Source organism: Podarcis melisellensis, assembly GCF_964234715.1.
Source record: "Podarcis melisellensis genome assembly, chromosome: 10".
Taxonomy (NCBI): Eukaryota; Metazoa; Chordata; class Lepidosauria; order Squamata; family Lacertidae; genus Podarcis; species Podarcis melisellensis.
This window is the reverse complement of record NC_138542.1, coordinates 35,432,385-35,454,171: the sequence shown is the minus strand read 5'-3', so window position 1 is coordinate 35,454,171 and position 21,787 is coordinate 35,432,385. Positions and strand designations below refer to the sequence as shown.

The window sequence follows — 21,787 nt, the reverse complement described above, 5'->3', positions numbered from 1 at the left end:
TTCCACTGCCGATACCTCTGGCCAGGCTGCCGGGGCAGTGAGCGCCTGAAGTGAGCTGTCAAACTTGATTGAGGATACAAAGTAAGATTTATCTGATATAAAATAACGGGACTTTAGTGGACAAAAACTGTAACATTTTAAACTGCAACAAAGTAGGGTCTTTATTTGGACTTTCGCTTTTGGAACTTTGTATGGCTATTTCTTTCCCTGTTTCTTTGTCTTCGCATTGGATACAATGTACTCCCTCTAGAGGCTTAAAAGAGAGACTGCTGTATTGAGATAGAAACAGTGGGATTTTCCAACTGCAACTGTTCCTGTGGGAACGACCTTGAGATATGAGCGGCCCACTGGATGAAATATCAACAAGATCCAAAGCAAAACAGGCTCAGGCTCAAAAGAAAAGAGGCTCCTTGACAGGAGCAACAGCAACACAGGAAAGAACAACAACGGTATCAATGGATTCCATGACACAGGCTCTACTCAGGATAAATGAATCTTTAGAATCACTTACTAGGCAAACTACAGAGAACTCCAAGAAACTGACTGAACTGACAACAAGATTGGATTTGAACACGACAATAATATCGACTAATACAGATTCTATAAACCGTTTAATTCAGGAAAGTACAGAGACGAGGAAAATAGCCGAAAGCGCGAGGACCACGGCCGAGGAAACCAAAGGGAAATTTGTTCCTATTGCAAAGAAGGTACATGAGCATGATGAAGCCCTGGCCCTCATGGAACTGGAGAGGAAAGGCAAGAACTTGAAATTGAGACTGGTACCTGAGGAGGAGGAGGACAAGCTCGGGGAATTTCTTACAGACAAGTTCCAAGAATTTTGGAGTGAAGAGTTGGGGGAAGAGGAAGAGGATTTTACAATAACTACAGCCTTCCGGATTGGCAGAAAGCAAGGTAAGAAGCCAAGGGATTGTTTAATAACTTTCAGATCCAAGGAAGAAAGAGATAAAATATTGAACCTACATTTCCAGAGGGCATTGGTTATCAAAAATTCCCAAATACAGATCTTCAAAGATATTCCTAGATACTTTTTGGAGGTGAGAACACAATTTAAAGACCTAGTCGACATATTAAAACAAAACAACATTCAATTCAGGTGGGAATTCCCACAAGGGCTGTCCTTCAACTTCAAAGGGAAGAAAACTAAAATAAAAACAATTCAAGACAAAGAACACTTTTTGGAGAGAAACTTTGAGGACTTTCAGAAAGGAACTGTAGAGGGGGAAACACTGGATATCACCAACCTATCGTTTGGATTGAACCAAGCACCGACCGACGAGGAACAAGAACTTGGAGCAGTGGGTGGGAAAAGTACCCAATAACAAAAATGTCCCTGCAACTTCTGAGTTGGAACTGTAATGGTCTAAACCATCCCCGAAAAAGAGATCAAGTTTTTCACATACTAAAGAAAGAACAGTTAGATATAATTTGCTTGCAAGAAACCCATATTGCCAGGATACACAGGAAACTTTTGATAAATAAGAGATTAGGATTAGAATTTGTTTCCTCGGACAAAGTCAAGAAAAGAGGGGTGGTGATTTATGCCAAGGAAAAATGGGAACCAAAAATGATCTTTAAAGATGATGAAGGAAGATACCTGGCAGTAGAAATTCAAATTCAAGGAGAAAAGATTTTAATTGTTGGAGTTTATGCACCTAACGAGGGGAAGGCAGAGTTCTTCAAGAAGTTGCATGAGACCTTAATGGACTTTATGGACCTTAAAATTATAATGATGGGAGATTTCAACGGAGTTGTCTCCACAAACATGGACAAGGCACAAAGACAAGTAATATCTAAGGATGGGAGACTACCAAAGACTTTTTTCGAACTCACTGACACCATGGACTTGATCGACATCTGGAGAACTAGGAACCCCCTGGAAAGAGAGGGAACCTTTTTCTCGGAAGCAAAAATGACCTGGACTAGAATTGATCAAATTTGGATTTCTAGCAGTCTGGCACCAAGAGTGAAAAAAACAGAAATCTGCACAAAAACCTGCTCCGACCATAATGCAGTCAAGATGGAAATGAAATTAACAACGGCTGGAACCTTCAGATGGAGAATGAATGACACCCTATTTAGAGATGAAGAAATTTATCATAAGGCCCAAAAAATATTGAAGGATTACTTTGAGATAAACTTGAGAACGGAGGTGGAAAAAAGAATAGTATGGGACGCAAGTAAGGCCGTGATGCGTGGATTCCTAATTCAGCAAAATTCTATAAAAAGGAAGAAACAAAATGAGAGGAAGGAAAAGATTTTGAACCAGATAAAGGAAGGAGAAAAGAAACTGAGATCTAAGCCGAAGTCTCAAGAGATCTTAAGAGAAATAAAGTACCATCAGACGCAATACATGGAATTGATGAATCAGGAAATAGAATGGAAGATAAAGCAAATGAGACAAAGGACATTTGAATCGGCAGATAAATGCGGGAAACTGCTGTCATGGCAACTGAAAAAGAGGCAAAAGTTAAACACGGTGACATCCCTGGAAATAGATGGGAAAATCATCAACAAACCAAATGAAATAAGTAATTGTTTTCAAAGTTTCTTCAAAAAACTTTACGCACAAGGGCCTACAAATGAACAAGAAATAGAAGAATTCGTTAAAAAATATGGACTACCAAAGATCTCAGAACAAAATAAAAGGATTTTGAATGAAAAAATTACAGAACAAGAAATAGAGGGTGCCATTCAGAATACAAAATTGGGGAAATCACCAGGACCAGATGGTTTGACTGCAAAATACTACAAAGATCTCAAAGAATGGCTAATACAGCCATTGAAGGAAGTATGCAACCAGATATTAGAGGGGAAAAAGGCTCCCGAATCGTGGAAAGACGCATTCATCTCACTTATACCGAAGACAGAAACTGAGAAACATCAAGTTAAAAACTACCGCCCTATATCACTCTTGAATGTGGATTATAAAATTTTTGCAGACGTTTTAGCAAAAAGATTTAAGAGAGTTTTGATGGAGGAGATTCATAAGAACCAAACAGGCTTTCTCCCAGGGAGACATATGTCAGAGAATGTGAGGAACATCATAGACATTTTGGAGATGCTAGAGGTGGACATTAATAGGAAGGCAGTGCTGATCTTTGTGGACGCGGAGAAGGCCTTTGACAACATTTCTTGGAAATTTATGAAGAAGAATCTCCATGGGATGGGGGTAAGCCAAGGGTTTGAAAACGGTATAGGTGCAATATATTTTGAACAAAGAGTGAAACTAATTGTGAACAATGTGGTAATGGATGAAATACCAATAGAGAAAGGTACACGACAGGGATGCCCTATATCCCCCTTACTGTTTATATCGGTCCTGGAGGTTTTGTTAAATATGATTAGGAGGGACCAGCTGGTAAAAGGAATACAGGTCGGATCTAAACAATATAAGTTAAGGGCATTTGCAGATGATTTAGTGCTAACTTTGCAACAGCCAGAAGCTAGTACCAAAAGAGTTTTAGAATTAATGGAGATATTCGGCCAGGTCGCAGGATTTAAATTGAACAAACAGAAAACAAAGGTGCTGGAAAAAAATCTAACAAAAGAGGAGAAAGATAGGTTTCAAAGTGAAACTGGGTTGGAAATAGAAAAAAAGGTTAAGTACCTGGGGGTGAATCTGACATCAAAAAATGTGAATCTATTTAAAGATAACTATGAAAAATGTTGGACAGAAGTTAAGAAAGATCTAGACATATGGTCTAGGCTGAAACTTTCCTTGTTAGGCCGAATTGCTGTTATCAAGATGAATGTATTGCCAAGAATGTTGTTTTTATTTCAGACGCTGCAGATTCTAGACAAGATGGACTGTTTCAAGAGGTGGCAGAAAGACATATCTAAATTTGTCTGGCAGGGCAAAAAGCCCAGAATAAAATTTAAGATCTTAACTGATGCAAAAGATAGAGGGGGCTTTGCCCTGCCAGACCTAAGACTTTATTATGAATCAGCAGCTTTTTGCTGGTTGAAGCAATGGCTACTTCTTGAAGACACAGACATTCTTGATCTGGAAGGATATGACAATAGTTTCGGTTGGCATGCATATCTGTGGTATGACAAGGTAAAAGTGTATAAAAGCTTTAAGAACCATATTGTCAGGAAAGCATTGTACAATGTTTGGAATAGATATAAGGATTTATTGGAAAGCAAAACCCCTAGGTGGTTGTCACCAATGGAAGCGAAAGCAGTGAAAAAAATTAATATGGACTCTAACTGGCCTAAGTATTGTGAAATTTTAGAATATGATGGCGAAAGACTGAAGTTACAAAGCTTTGAGAAGCTAAAGCATAAAGTTCGAGACTGGTTACATTACCGTCAGATAAATGAGATGTTTAAGCAGGACAGGAAACTTGGTTTTCAGAAGGAGAGGTCAAAGTTAGAAACAGAATTGTTAGAATCCAATACTAAAAACTTATCTAAAATGTATAATTTGCTGCTGAAATGGAATACACAGGATGAAACAGTGAAATCAGCCATGATTAAATGGGCACAGGATATTGGTCATGACATTATGTTTGACGACTGGGAACAGTTATGGACCACCGGTGTTAAATTTACGGCATGTAATGCCCTGAAAGAGAATATAATGAAAATGATCTATAGGTGGTACATGACCCCAGTCAAACTTGCAAAGATTTACCATCTGCCCAATAACAAATGTTGGAAATGTAATGAGGCTGAAGGTACTTTTTACCATCTTTGGTGGACCTGCCCAAAGATTAAGGCCTACTGGGAAATGATCTATAATGAAATCAAGAAAGTCCTTAAGTGGACATTTGTAAAGAAACCGGAGGCTTTTCTCTTGGGCATGGTCGGCCAATTGGTACCAAAGAAGGATAAGACATTTTTTATGTATGCAACCACAGCAGCAAGAATCCAGTTGGCAAAGTATTGGAAGATGCAAGAACTACCTACTCTGGAAGAATGGCAGTCGAAGGTGACGGAATATATGGGACTGGCAGAGATGACCGGCAGAATCCGTGACCAGAGGAAAGAGACAGTGGAAGAGGACTGGGGGAAATTTAAAATATATTAAAAAAATTATTGTAAAATTGCGGACTGATAAGATGTCAAGGGGTAAGAAACAAAGAATTACAGCTGTAAATCTTAAACTTTAAGAAAATTTAAAAGGGACTTGATTAAATATTGACTGAGTTGCTCGAAAAAATGGTAAAATAAGGATGTGGCGAAGGGAAGGCATGGGGAAGTCAAATTTTTGTTGTATGTCTTTGATGTTTGTGTTTTGTTTTGTATTGTCTTTAATATGTGTAAAAACCAATAAAAATATTATTAAAAAAAACAAACAAACTCATACTGGTAGCTTCGAGAACACTATCCAACCATCTCGTCCTCTGTCGTCCCCTTCTCCTTGTACCCTCCATCTTTCCCAACATCAGGGTCTTTTCCAGGGAGTCTTCTCTTCTCATGAGGTGGCCAGAGTATTGGAGCCTCAGCTTCACGATCTGTCCTTCCAGTGAGCACTCAGGGCTGATTTCCTTAAGAATGGAGAGGTTTGATCTTCTTGCAGTCCATGGGACTCTCAAGAGTCTCCTCCAGCACCATAATTCAAAAGCATCAATTCTTTGGCGATCAGCCTTCGTTATGGTCCAGCTTTCACTTCCATACATCACTACTGGGAAAACCATAGCTTTTACTATACGGACCTTTATTGGCAAGGTGATGATAGGAAAATGAGAATTGCAGGCAAGCACATGTTTAACTAGTGTATATGCGTGCTCTGAAAATACATGTCCATGAAAATGCATGCCAAATTATGGGGCAAGGTAGCAGCTAATAGCTGACAAGCTATAAGATTTATGTTATGATTTTTCCTTTTTTATCCTACCGTTCATCCTGAAGGAGCCCAGGGGGACTCACTAATTTTCATTGGGGCTTACTCTCATGTAACGCGGCACAGAACTGTTTAGAATGACTGCCTTGAAAATATAAGATAATTTTGGGAGAGGGTGGTTTGACTGAACCATTTTTAGTGAACCTGATTTTAACAGCAATTGTAATTCTTGGCCATTGACCATGCTGAATGATGGGAGCTGTAGGCCACTGATAGACAGATTCATGAAGAGTATGGCTAACTTTAAAGTCATTCAAGGTGGCGGGCATCACAACATTCTGTTAAGGTTATTTTTGTTTATTTATTTTTAAAACGTGTATCCTGCTTTTCATCAGCTAGGTCTCAAAGCTGCTAACAATTATATATATATATATATATATATATATATATATATATATATATATATATATATATACACACACACACACACACACACACAAAATTCAAAATCTAAAACATAAAACCTCAATAGATTAAGCCTTTAAACAAGAACATGAGAATTTTTAAAAAAGATTAGAGAAGCACTGAGGATCCAAAGGCCTTTTGAAACAAGATGGTGGACGTGTGCTTCCCGTGAGAGTTTCTGGATCCAGAGTGTTAAGTCTTAAGAAATGTATTCTCCTTCCTTTTCCAAATACTAAAAATGAGTCATTTGCTACTGCTTCTTTCAGTTGAACATTTAAGCTTTAGTTTGTTATAGCTGTTTGACAACTGAAGACATAATGTTCCAGAAGAAAAGAAAGAAACACAATACACGGGGTTTTATGGCACTCTCATTAGAGTGTCTAATCAGCTGCACACAGAAACTCTTCAAACAGATCTGTGGTAATGTGTGCTATAGCCAGATAATTTAGACAAAGTTCAGTTCTCTAATATTTGCAATTACACTGCCAGCACTAAGGCAGCTGGGAGGGGGGCAAAATGTGGAGTTACAGCATTTACAGTGTCATTTAAATGATGCTCTATTGGGGCCAATGCAAGGCGGTACTTTATACTGGGTGTGGATCAAAGGGTCTAACTGTGGGTATAAACCACCAGGTGTCAGTGTTTTTTGGCGGGTTGGCAAAACATGTCAGAGACACACTACTGTTTATGCAATAAAATCCATTATTAGCAACAATAGTTAATAGTTGCCATCTCATCCATTTGCCTGTCTCCCCAATAGCCACCAGTGTAATGCTGTGAAGAAGTTCTGGTCAGTTTAACTGTTTCAAACTTTGCATTAAATGTGCATCTTGAGAGAAAACTCACATTTAAATATTTATTTACACATGAACGTATTTACACATGAAATAATTTCTACAAACTCACAGGTTAATTTGGAAATGGAAAGAATTATTGGATGTGTTTTTTTTAAGCATGTGAAAAGTGAACCAGAAACAGAGAAGACTCATCCTAAAATGACAACTTCCTTTTATTCCCACCCCCTGTGAAACAGCACCTAAAAAAAGTTACTCTTCAGGCCATTGCTTAGAGCATGGGGTGGGTAACCTTTGGCCTTCTGGGTTTATGTTGTTGGACTGCAACTCCTAATTAGCTCCAGGCAGTATGACCAGCAGTTCAGGATGATGACGGCCAGAGGCCAGTAATATCTGAAGGGCCACAGGTTACGGGTTGACTTGTAGCTGGCTAAGGAGAATGCATCAGTTTCCTCCTGATATAGCAGCCAAGAGAGAAGCATGCCTCATCCTTTATTTTGTTCTTAAGCCACTTCGCGTGCTTGGCACAGGTAGAAAAACTGATGTCCTACTACTTGCATGAATTGAGAAACAGTCTGTACTGCCTTAAGATACAAGCCGTGCTGTGCTGCTGCAACAGCCTTTAGCAAGAACAGATGAGAATGAATCATTTGTAGAAAGCTTATTCCGTATGCTGAACATCCATTGTTGGATCAGGGCCATAGCCTTCACACACAAAATCATTACTTGAGACAAAGTATTACCAACCATTCAGCAAAGGATTATCCAACTTCTGGGACACTGGGGGGTGCACTATGTTTGTTTGTTAACTAAGGGGAAAGCAAAGAAGAATCTGAAGATAAATTAAATAATGGTGAGTAATCTATCAAGGTGCTAAAATGATAGATGGCAATTGAAGTCCCCAGGGAAGTCTGTAGACAGGACCATTTTGCAAAATTAGGTTGAATAACTAGTACATGTCAGAGAACTGCAGAATGTAAATCCATGTCTTAGGTTTTTTGTCTGAAAAAAGCACTGCTACTCTGGTTGTAGCGTCAAACAAACACAGTGAAACACAATAATGCACAACAACTGGAACCACACACAACTTAGTATGTATTCATGTTAGTAATACTGTGCTGGATAAATCCCTGTGTGGTTATATCTTAAGACCCCTGATACCTATAAATTAAAAATCAGCCTCAAGATTTCCAAGGTGGCTGTGGATGATCTTCTGGGAAATAGAGGAGTCCAAAGCACTTTCACAATATGCTTTCTTACAAAAGAATCTGCCCAGTTAAGTGGCAATCTAAAACAACATGTCCCAGGAGACCTTGTGTTAAATTTCTTTCCTGCCGTTAGTAATTAACAATGTACTCAGAAGACCAGTTTCAAAGCTAACTTTGCCACATGCTGTTTTCCAAAGGTACAAGGAGCATTCAGCCCTAGTCCCCAGACCACACCGATCAAGAGTTCTTCTCAAGCAAACCTCTAAGGAGTGAATTCATGCTGGTTTTAAGTTTTAAGCAATTTTCCCTTTTTTACTAGAACACAACCTTCATAAGTCAACTAACTTGCTTTTTCAAAGCTTTGTAACTGCATTTTAAATAGAAATGGACTCAAAATGTGTTCAGACGTTTCCATCTCATTGCACGCACGCACTAGAACCTAAAATATTAGCATACAGCTTTCCAAAGAAAATTAAGAATAAAAGATCTACTCTAATTCTATGAATCTGCAAGGTTGAAAAAAATGGAATTCAATTTCTCTGGAAGTAATGGAGTGAAACTGCTCATATTACTGTTATTTTCAATGGGCTGGGATGAGATTTATTTCAGCTGGCTGAAATGAAACCTAGTCCATTGTTCCAGCATCATCCTCATGAGCCAATTGTTAATCTGAACAATAACCCGATTTGTCAAATTACACAAATTTATCTTTATAATACATGAATGATGGAGGAAACTGTCATTAACTAGACAGCCATTATGAACCATCATAGCTGTCAATTGTATGATAATCCAAAATAACAGTCATGGCAGGTGAAATTTGATAACAGCTAACTGTGTGAGGATGATGAACAGACACCTCTTCAGCAAGGGGTATTGCAATAGTTTAGCCTCCTCCACAGCCACAGGGTTATGATCTTTGGAAATATCAAAGCCAAAACCACAAAAAGCTTATGAATTTTAAAGAATAATAATGAGAATAAAATAGAAGTCCATCAGTTTGTCTTCTTATGATGACATTGAAGGTAAAGAGCTAACACCTGCCCTAGTCAATATGGCTACCCCATCAGTTTTAATGTGCTTGCTTGCTCTTGTTATAACCAATAGACATGTGCAGAAGGAGATAATTGCCCTCATATTAATTTATTTGAATATGTATATCCCATTTTTCAATTTCAAGGCAGTTCACAATATCAAACAACACAGTGGGGGCATATCTGAGGCTGCAAATGTGTGTACATGGAAGTGACGGCTGCAAATAAAATGAGGGCTACAGTTGCTTAAGAGCAAAAGGGTGGCATGCCTGCTGCCCACAATGCTGTTGTCACTTCCACTTTGCTAAAATCTATCTCCCACTTGTGAATAGGTGGGGGCTTTGTTGCTTGTGTTAGAATTCCTGCTCCGTGATTGCAGCCATGGGATTTTTGTCTTTCACATGACGGTGTATGTTTTGACTCCACAGAGTGGGAAGTGACAGAGACAGGATGTTTGTGTTACTGTGTTCCGTGAAGTGGGACTATTGTCCTTTGTTCTCTCTCTTTGCTGTCTGATGCTAGAGAGAGAGGGGGAGCCATGTTGCAGTGCTCCATGTGTTTATACGTAAATAAAGTAGATTAGCCGAAATGCTGAGTTGCTGAGATCTGTTACACAAGCTGTGAAGACCCTGTGGATCCCTAAGTGTGCTGATGTCTGTTGACATCGGTCGCTGTGATGTTTGGGCTGAAGAAAGCTTTTGAAGTTCCCGAACGATCGACCAGGGGGGGAGAGAACATGGCAGTTGGGTGTAGGATGAGCTCCTTACATCCTTACTCAAGTGTAGGATGAGCTCCTTACAGATTGTACATCCCTAATTCAGTTAATGAAACATCAGAGACAACATGCTGAGGGCTTCCTCTGAAGATGAGCAAAGTCAGTGGAGCAGAGCCATAGCTCTTCCTAATGCATTGCTCTACCCTAAACCCTCCAGACATTCTCTTCTCCCATGGTTGATTTCACTCCGTTGTGCTATGCCAGAAGGGAAGGCAGCAATTCTGCAAGGAGAGAGAGAGAGTGATACCAGCTGCCTTGGTGCTTCTGCACAACAGTTCTTTTTCACTTCCAACATCCGTGCTGATATGGATTAGCAGGAGTGAGCATAGCCTCCAACATTTCTCCATGTGGCAAAACCCAATGTTTTCAACTCACACTCCAAGTTAATAATTCTCTTCCATCCATTACTTTCAAAAGAAAACAGACAGGATCAAAGTGTTCAAACTGGAAGTTGCAGGGTAGAGTTTTTTGGGGGGAGGGAGGGATATATTTGCTATGCATTCTATAGAACTTCATGAAGTAAAACAGTAATTGAAATGATACGATGTTCTGCAGGAATAGGGTCGCCATATTTCAAAAAGTGAAAATCTGGACACATAAGTTGTTGAGCTTTCAGAGAGCTGTTTCCAACTGTCGAATCCCGGCTATCTCTGGGAAATTTCCAGACTATGGCAGCCCTATGCAGGATCCATGTTATACATTTTAGGAAAGACATGCTCCTTTGAGTACCTTTATTCAAGAGGGCTCAACATTTATATTAATTGGAGGAATGTGGCTGATAGACATACCTGCTGTATTGCAATTTACCTGTCCCCTAAAGCAAACTGACTGCTGCTAGTTGAGTATTCCCAAACTCTGTCATAAAGTTATTGTTTAAAAATTAGAAAATGGTAATTCTGTTTACATTACATTTCCAAGAATTGAGTCCAAACGGTGAACTAAATAAATTATGTATTACATGTGTTAAATGGACACTGCACAGTTCCATTTCTGTAATTATATATTCATGGTTAGAACATTTGTATTCTATAATCATAATGCCATGACTGATAAATTAACTGATGGATGCTATGAAAAGGTTTCTCATCATTATATTCTGCCTGAAGGAGGAAGGGTGATTGTATTCATTGGAGCACCAACAAAGGTTGATTAATTTCTTCTTCATGTACATAAATACATTCAGATTCCGTTTGAATGGTTTTGATATGAGTTCAGGGTGCTCATGCCAGCTGCTAAAGAAAGCTAAAATGGGGGGATTTTTGATTACGTGTATAAAACAGAGAGAAAGATTCAAACACAGGTGTGCTACCATCTGCCCATTTCACAAACACACTGTTTCCACAAGGCAGCAGTGGGAATTTGCTGAAAACTCTATGAGGTCTTAAGCTAAAAACCATGATCCTGAGGCAATACTATCATCTACACATTTTCAGATCACTTTGCATCCCAATTGTTCATCCCTATCAGGGGTTGGGAACCTTCTGGGCAAGCTTCTGATAGGAATACACCTGTGTGTGAATAGGGTCAGAGTAAAGGGGGGGCATTTAACGTAGTTCATACCTTTGTACAGCAGGCTGCTTTCTACACACAGCCCTCTCTATCTTCCGTCCAGGAGGGTAAGAGGCATTGTTGGAGTTCAAAGACATATTCCAGCTAAGCAAAAACTCTCAAGTGGGATATGAAGCAAGGCAAAGGAGGAGAGTGGTCTTGGGCTTGAGGTTCCCTATACCTGATCCATGCGATGACTTAGAAGCCTATGCAAGTCTCCTTTCCCAAAATTGTCTTGGAAGCTGATCATATGTGCAGTTGTACCTTGGTTGTTGAACTTAATCCGTTCTGGGAGTCCGTCTGACTCCTGAAACAGTTCTAAAACCAAGGCGCGGCTTCCAATTGGCTGCAGGAGTTTCCTGCACTCAATCGGAAGCCCCAGAAGCTGCATCGGATGGTCAGCTTCCGATAAGCATTCGCAAACCAGAACACTCACTTCTGGGTTTGCGGTGTTCAGGAGCCAAAAAGTCTGAGTACGAAGGCATTTGACAACCAAGGTACAACTGTATTGAGAATTGAGATCTGAATAAGATATCTTGCCCTTGTTGCAGTGTGAAATACAGTGTTACCCAGCACCATCAACATGCACCTTTCTGGTTCACAGGCGCCATGGATAACAATAACAATAACACATTATTTATATGCATCTGACTGAGTTGTCCCAGGCACTCTGGGCAGCTTCCCAATTAAAACATCAAACACAGTAAAACATTAAACATTCAAAACTTCCTTATATAGGGTTGCCTTCAGATGTCTTATAAAAGTCAGATCGTTGTTTATTTCCTTGACACCTGATTGGAGGGCATTCCATAGGGAAGGTGTGAGTACTGAGAAGGTCCTCTACCTGGTTCCCTGTAACTCATTTCTCACAATAAGGGAACCACCAGAAGGCCCTTGGAGCTGGATTTCAGTGTCTGGGCTGAATGATGCAGGTGGAGACGCTCCTTCAGGTATACAATGGCAAGCACCAGCTAAACATCAAAGCAATTGTAGGATTTTCCAATTTCTGCTCCAGTTGTCAGGAATACACTGTCATGCAATGTATGAAAAATACGTAAAGAAAACAGAAAACAGAAATATGATTTGCCATTTCTTTTATTTTGTGGCTTCCTAACCAATATTATTGCACCAAATCATCCTAGCTGAGAAAACACTAATGATATGTCCCTATGTGGTGCAGCACAGATACATTGCATGGATTATCTTGGTTTTTTATCTAAGAGGATTATAGGATAAATGAATAAAATGTCCACTCCAGTGAAATGAAATTGAGTTTTAAGAGAGGGCAGAAATTGCTTACCAGACTAATTTCTTATATTGGTAAAAGAAAGAACAGACTGGTCAAGGAAAAGAAGCAAATGTCATACAATATTCAGTTTCAGAAGGCACTGAGAATAAACTTACTGTTTACAATGTGGATTCTGATGCCTCCTCTCTTTTTCTGTCAGAAGTCCACGTTTCTGTAAGGGGAGAAAAGGATAACATGACAATGTGTTTTAAAAATAAGACCAGAGTATTCTGGAATATAGCTATATTAGATCTACTATCTTTGACATGATACAGCCATGACATTAATCCTCCGAAGGGAGAATTGGTCTAGAGTGGGGAAGGCTGTGACTCAGTGGTAGAGCATGTTCTTTGCATGCAGAAAACCCCAGATTCAATCCCCAAGCATCTCCAGGTACGGCTGGGCACATCCCCATCTATAACCCTTGAAAGCTGCTTCCAGTTAGTGTAGACAATACTGGTATAGATGTAAAAAGATAAAGGTAAAGGGACCCCTGACCATTAGGTCCAGTTGTGACCGACTCTGGGGTTGCGACGCTCATCTCGCTTTATTGGCCGAGGGAGGCGGCATACAGCTTCTGGGTCATGTGGCCAGCATGACTAAGCCACTTCTGGCGAACCAGAGCAGAGCACGGAAATGCCGTTTACCTTCCCGCTGGAGCGGTACCTATTTATCTACTTGCACTTTGACGTGCTTTCGAACTGCTAGGTTGGCAGGAGCAGGGACCGAGCGACGGGAGCTCACCCCGTCGTGGGGATTCGAATCTCTGACCTTTTGATCGGCAAGTCCTAGGCTCTGTGGTTTAACCCACAGTGCCACCTGTGTACCAATGGTCTAACTCAGTGTCAGGCAGTTGAGTGAGAAGCAGGTTGAACTGGAAGTTGTAAGAAGATAGAACCTGAAGGACTGAGAGTCCTCTGTTGACTAGGCAAGGGTAACTACCTAGGCCCCTACTTTTCATACAAAGCCTGGCCAATCCCGATGCTACATACTGGCTGCCAATCCTGATGTTGTTTACCTCTATTTCCCTTTGATGCTTCAAATGGGCGCTGGAGGTTAAGACTTATAGTCCTAGGTCAATCCCAATTTTAGACTATTAAATTACCACAAAGCCTGGAGCTGTTTTTATAGGTTTTGTGGAGTATGTGATTTTTAAAAACAGCACTGTCCCCCATGTGTTAATATCACAAATCATTGCACTATGAGAACTGCTCATTGTTCTCAATATCACAGTATGCGAAGAAAGCTGCTAAATTTCCCATGTCTATGCTGCTTGTGAAAACTGGGTGTAAGGCTATAGCTGGAAGGAAGCAAAAAATGCTAAGACAAAACTTGGCGAGTTTGGATGGCAGATCAACATGCAACAGGGTACATACTCCTCCATGTATGAGGGAGATATTCCCTACAGGACATGGAAGTAGGAATGATGCAAGAGTTTCTCACTGATAAATTTTAAGAACATGAGATCACAAGAACCTATCTAGCCTAGCGACCTGTTTTCACACTGGCCAACCAGATGCCCCAATTGGAAGCCCACAAGCAAAACCAGAGTGTAACAGCAGTCTCCCCACTTGTGATTCCCCTCTTGGCATTCAGAGGCATACCACCTATCACAGTGAAAGTAGAACATTAGCAATTATGGCTGGTAGCTACAGATAAGACTGATCCTCCACAAATTTGTCTAATCCTGCTATAAAGCCATCCAAAGTCGACAGCCACCACCACATCTCGCAGGAGAGAATTTTACAGTGTGACAAAGTGCTGCGAATTGCACTCGTTAATATTATACGTGACTGAAAATGCGTTGTCACAAAAATAACACAGATGTTCGTAAGGTAAATAAATAGATAAATCAGTCAGTCAGTCAATCAATCAATCAATCAATCAATCAATCAATCAATCACCGCTAATTGAGTTGGATTCAGATTTTGCCTTCCACATATGGAAAAGCTACTTCCTTCCACAGAAGGCTTTTGACTCAGGAGTGGGATCTTGCTAGGAGTGTGAGTGGGTGTGGAGTGAATTTTGCTGATCTCCCCCCCCCCACCCCCAGTACCATCTCTTGCACAGTTTTAGGACACTGTGTGGGAGGTGATGCTGAGAGAGAATTGAAATAAGTACAACTCCTCTCAGAGGATGCTTCTGCCAGCAGAAACAATGTCTAGATCCAAGTCATTAGCTAATTTTGTAGAAGGCCTGTTATTGATTATTTACCAATCTATACCCTGCCTTTCAAGTTCTCTGTGGCAGGAGTCATCAACATTTTTAGATCAATGGCCACATCTGAAATTTTGAAAAAGCGCAGGTCACAAAATGGCTGTCATATCTAAAAGTGAAGAGGCAAAACCACAAAATAGTCCTTGCCTGTTCCCTCTCCCCCTGCCCTCAAGGAAAAAAGGGAAACCTATATCAGCCACCATTGTGCTCACTCACAGAGAGAAACTTTGCATTTCTCCACTGTTCATAATGAAAGGTGTGTGTGTGTGTGTGTGTGTGTGTGTGTCCAGTCCTGGCACCCAATGAAACATGGACATGTCTCATGGAGTTTGTTCAAAGCCTGGGAGGATATTTACTGATATGGCAGGAGCCAATAAAAGCCCCTGTTGATTTTTCTTCTTATTCATTTTTTAAAGAACTGACATTGTGATTATTACAACTGAGGGTAAGACAGAAGGAGAGATGTGGGAAAGGCTAGGAAGGGGAATGTCTTCTCTGTATAAAATGGAGAAACCTTTTTGATTACATATTAGCAACAACAGTGTGGAATAGGAATGCTGAAAATGAATGTACATAAATGCAAGTACAGTGGCATAAATCTGCTTATATACTTCCTAGCAGTTACTTCTAGAATTTTACATATATAAATGAAGAAATCAAACAAGAAAAATGAGAAATGATTCGGCAAAGGAAGATGCAACATTATTTTACAGAACAAAAACCCATTTGTGTTATATGTCTTAGTCTTAAACAAAGAATATTTTATATAATGTGCTGGAACATTAACTCACTCATCCATGGCTATGGATCCTGTGGGTTCGAGCATGGGGAACGTGCTCTTGTAATGACGACTGCATTTCCCAGCTGCTGTTACAGCATCTGTCAACTAGTCCTGCAAGATCTGGTTTTCATTTCAATATTATTTCAGAGGAAACAGTTATTATTATTATTTTAAAAATCGAAATCCATTAGCAAAACCAATAGAATAAAATTATTTTAGCTATGCCAGATTGCATTTTGCAATAATACTTCTGAGCATATTCTGTACATTTTTTATAAATGGTATCTGGAAAAGATTCCCTTGAGACCCTGAAGCAATCATGTAAATAATGTGCATCTTCTATTTAATTTACTTGGAGGAATCAGTGGGGCAAGGGGAGGGAATACACAGAGATTTGATCTGGGAGATGCTTGAAGAGTGTCCCTGACACAGACAAACACTGCTCAAAGAGCCAAACAACAGCTGAACTAGAAAGACAAGGTGGTAGGTCTAATACACTATCAGATCTGTTGCAACTGGAATAACAGATGACAAATAACATGGAATTTTACATAAAGCATGAAGCATCAAACAAGATACCCAACAATAACACAGAGACAAAATTCCCTTTGCATCTATCCACACTCATTGGAGAACATCCAAGCTCTTGTCTTGATTACAAAGTGGGGCTGCCCTACCTACTGTTCTTCTCCATTCATGCAGAAGTCTAATACAACAACAGGTATGTATTTTAAGAAGTTGGAGGATCAGATCCTTCCAAACACCAACACTCAACACGGACTGAAGGTGATATGTTCCACATAACCTTCCTTCCCCAGGAAGGGAGAGGACAAGCCTCCACAGGTTGCTAGCCAGTGGCAGGCATGGTCAAGTGACAGTAGGCACTGCCGAAACAGGTACTGCCACCTCACAATGCACACTCACCTTCATAACAACATGCGCGCGCACACTTATGCAGACAATCATGCAGACACTTGCACACGCACTCACCACCCATATGGTGCAGAAAGGTTTGTCTCTGAAGGGCAGAGATGGTGATTTCATCCCCATTGTTGTACTGGGCTGGAGGAAGAAGTTCCTCTCCTCCCAGCCCAATGCAAGTGGGAAATCACTGTCTCTGCTCTTCAGAGAATACTGTTAAATGCCACCCCAGTTTCCAATCAGTGAGAGACTCCAGGGTTTCCAGTGCTTACCCTGGGTTTGGTTTCCTTGGAATGAAGGAATATACAGTTTTATTTACACATACAGTAGAACCTCTAATTACAACTGCCTCAGGTTACAAACACTTCAGGTTACAAACTCTGCTAACCTGGAAGAGTTACCTAGAGTTGAGAATTTGCCCCAGGATGAGAACAGAAATCGTGTGCCGGAGGCGCAGTGGCAGCAAAAGGCCCCATTAGTGAAAGCAAGCCTCTAGTTAAGAACAGTTTCAGGTTAAGAACGGACCTCCAGAACGAATTAGGTTCGTAACTAGAGGTACCACTGTATATACAACCTGAGCATAATATGAGGGAGTAGGGCTCAGAACATCAAGACTCCAACAGATCTTGCTTCCTCATTTGGTTGCCAAGGGAGCCTCAAAGTCTAGCACAGAGGTAAACACACACCTCTCTCTCTCTCTCTCTCTCTCTCTCTCTCTCTCTCTCTCACACACACACACACACACACACACAACTCTGGCTACTGTTCTCCTACACAGCAGCTAGGGGAAGAGAGAAAGGCCCACCCTTTTGTCTTGTGGCATAGAGCAACTTCTTTGGTGATGCTAATTATGGTGCTTAACCAGCTAGCCTTAATAGAGGAACTGGTTCAGCAAGCTTGTTTTTATACATTCTACTCCCACAGATACAGGATCCCAAGAACTCGAAGAGACTTGGGGCATCATCCAGACTGACCCACCCCAACTCATAACAATACAGTCTTTCAAGAGCAGAGGCAATATTCCTGCCCCTATCACTGTAATGGAGGGTAAGACTCAATGGCTCTTACCATTAGAGCTTTCTGTCTGAAGAGCAGAAGCAGCAAATGTGTTGCCATGGCAACACAATTCCAAATACCAGGAATCAAAAGTGCAAATTATTGATTGGCCGAGGTGGCCTCTTTTGGATATTCTCTTGCTAAGAAATCAAACCTCATGCTTACTGAAATAGGGGAAGCAAACAACTGCCTCAACACTTCGAAGAAAAACTGGGCTGGGCAGAGAGGAACATCTCCTCTCAGCTTAGCACCTTGATCAGATAGAAGATGCTTTGCAAAGTTGGCTTTTCCTGACCTTGCAAATGCACTTCTTTTTCTTGTGTGCCGCTTCTGCTGGGAGGCTGATGGTACTCAAAAAACATGAATGTGCAAGAGAAAAGGGCACATTTGCATTGGGGGTGGTGGGCCACTTCTGATGACTTGCCAGGCCTGATTCAGCCTGTGGGCTCACCACCCCTGCATTACAACACATCATCATTATATTATATAAATGTGAACCATGACATATGATATATAATGCATGTCGTAGCAGAGCCAAATTACTGCTTTTAATACAAATTTATTATTTATATCAAATCCAAAGCAGTTTGAAGTTGCGATCCTATGCACATATACCTAGGAGCAAGTCCATTAAGCAAAGTGGGAATTCTGAGTTAAGAGTACATAGGATTGTGCACTCTTAAACGCACAATCAATCTTAAATCAATACACCATCATCTGTTTGTTTTTCCCAGCAACACATTCTCTCATACTAAATATTGATTTGTTAGCAAAGTATATCATCAACTAAAAAATAAAAATAAAACCTTGGCTGCTCTGTAACTTTAACACCCTTAACTATATTCAAATCTTTCATAGATGTAAGGTGCCTTGCAACCATGAGCAATGATTTTAACAGCATCTCAAATCAACTGTAGCACAGATCTGTGGATTACTTTGGCACGCAGGAATTTGAAGCACACACTGTGAATCCCTATACAACCACCACTTAAAACACTGCCCAGGCCCAGATAGATTGCTATGGCAACAAAATCCCAAATACCGGGCTGGTAAGTAACAAAAATGTAAATTATTGATGGACTCGGAGTTGTCTCTCTTGGACACTCTCCTACTGAGAAACCAAACCTTATGCTTACTACTACAGAGGGAAGGTTGATAACACAATTTCCTCAGCACACTGAGCACTTAATCCGGAGGGATTTCATTAAATCTTGCGGTTTAAATTTTTATTCTTGGAGCAGCAGTCAGCAAGCAGAGATTACAGTCAAAATGCCACCATTCAGGTCACCGCTCCCTGAACTCGGGAATTTGCTGTTAACATGACAAGAAACTAAAATTTAAAAGCACCTGAGGGGTCTAAATAGCTTTCATCTTGGGCTCTGATGACAACATTAGCCACAATAGCAGTTGTGGTCAGCAGCAGACAGAAGGGAAGTAAAATACTGATACACAGTATTTTGTAGTACAGTGGCACAAAGGATGCAAGGGAGAGAGAGAAAATGCAGGGACAATTTAGAGGACTCGTGCTTTCCTTGCAAGAGGTCCCAAGTATAATTCTTGGCATCTGAAGGTAGGGCTGAAAACTACCCCTTTCTGAAAATCTAAATAGCTGCTGCTACTAACTTAGTGTGAACAATATACTTGGCACTTATCTCACGAAAGCAAATATACTTGGCACTGTCTACTTCTTAATGCAAAAGCAAAAGAGAGTAGAAAGCAGGACAACATGGTTTCTGTCCACTTCAGATCAGGTGATGAGAGAATTGTTTTGATTATTAAAACCATTGCTTCTGAGAAAACCAAAATGCTCAAGGACTGAAAACAGAATGACAAAATCCCGAGAAGAAATTGGTATATTAAAAAAGGGGACGGGGGAATCAAAAAGGAAAGAGCTTCCCACAATATCCAAACCTAACCTCAAGGTTCTGAATCTGGTCTAAATGGCTGAGGTAGCTAAGCCTGTAAATATTGTTAATAAATAAAACCATTTAAACAACAGTGGAACATCCTTCTTACTCTTCTCTTTGCTTCATCTATGATGTATCAACTGGAATATGGACCATGGAATATGCTCTGTATGCAGAAGATCCCAGGTTCAATTCCTGACATCTGGGAGAGATTCCTTTCTGAAAACCTGGAGAGCTGCTGCCAGTCGGTGTAGGTAATACTGACCTAGATGGCTCAATGGTCTGACTCCGTATAAGGCAGCTTCTGTTGTTCCTATGAGCCACTGCACTATTTCTGAAATATCTGAATCAACCACATCAACTGAGAGCAAATCCCTTCTTTCTACTTAGGCCACAGTTGCCACCAAGTTAGATGTTAACATTGTTTTAGCAACAGAAGATGATAGCATGCTATTCTGTTTCTTTTCACCTTTATTTCAGAGATTTAAATGTTAGCTACCTTATTTTGCAGACAGAACACACATAACATTGTCAAGGACAAGAATTCTGGGAGGCTTCTAGCTCCCCTTGGCTCAGGTTGATGGATTTACAGCCCTCTACAATTTCTGTTTCATTCTCAGTTTGATCCCATGTCAAAAGAGCACATCATTTGACAACGTACTACTCTGATAACTGAACCATGACAACGCTTGGCTCAGTATCATAACTCCTTGATCAATAAACAATCACAGGAATCAGTGGGCATCACAAGACTCTCTTTTCAGGAGAGAAAACTGTTAATTACTTCACTGTGACACTTTTATTTACCCACAAAATCATTCTCTCTTACAGCACTTCAGCTGAAAGCAAATACACTGCATAGACAACAAGTAGACCAAAGTGTTGCAAACCATCCTTTGAAGCAGAAATCAAGAGAGGACTCTACATTTGCACAAAGACCTTTTTATATTGGGTCCCCGAACAGATATCCAAAGCCTCCTTTTATCCTGACATTCAAAACTATAGCTCCAATTCCATATACTTCCTAGTATCCAGATGTTATGATTTTCAAAGGAAGGTGAGATGACTGTAAGTCAATTACTGGTGAGGCAGTTTAATCCATGTTACGCACGGAGACAGTGTCTTTAAGGCACTCTTCAGGCAACAGTAGAAAATGGCACTCAGTAGAAACAGACACACAGAGAGAGCAGAAAGGGGATATACTCAAAAACTAATTTCAACAATGATAAAAAATATGCCAAGAAATATATGCCCCAAAATCTGGAAGTTCACACTTGAAAAACATTAACTCATTATATTGGACCCATTGTGCTATTAGTTGGTAATGTAAAGGGTTGGAATGAGCATTCAAATTTGGAACATGTATTTTGCTAAACCATGTTTGGGAATGCCCTGCCTTCGTGTGACTTTAATTGCATGGAGGGGTGAGTGCCTGCCTCTGCTGCCTGTCCTGTTCCCTTGTGTTGTGTGTTGAGGCTCTTCCCCCACTCCTCACCTGCAGGTCTGGGAACCCTGATCATGGCCAAAGAGGAGTCTTCCCTCTGCAGATATCCCCACCCAATATAGGCCAAAATAGCACTTTAATGGCAACTAAGTTGTGTATTAACTCTTAATGGGAGAATTATCTTTTCCTTCAAGATGTTTCATTTCTGGGGATTTGGGGTATGTCAACAATTACGGAAATAACCAGTGGTATCAGGGTAAGACAATGGTAACAGGGTATGCCAGTTTTGTGACAAAGTGGTTGAAAAGGATATTTGAAAGACGTTTATAATGATATTATTAGCATTCTCATTTATTTAATTTATTATCTTACACAGACATATATTGTAATAAGTGTTTCAAAACACACTAGGTTAAAATAACTTTCAGTAAGCTAAAACAATCTGCAGGAAGATTACAGTTGCTAGTGAGCCTTCATGAAATGTACCCAGTACAAATCCTGATACCCTGCCTTGGTTAGATTATGGGGAAAATATTTTAA

At 40.3% G+C, this 21,787-nt stretch overlaps 1 protein-coding gene across 1 annotated transcript in view; it reads right to left on the bottom strand.

Moving 5' to 3' along the window:
• The window catches only part of SYT1 (synaptotagmin 1), a 331,664-nt gene that overhangs the window by 197,065 nt on the left and 112,812 nt on the right, over positions 1–21,787 (bottom strand). Inside the window, exon 2 of the mRNA XM_081928748.1 lies at positions 13,038–13,093. The gene's annotated coding sequence lies outside the window, so the exon portion shown is untranslated. The remainder of the gene's footprint in view (positions 1–13,037; positions 13,094–21,787) is intronic.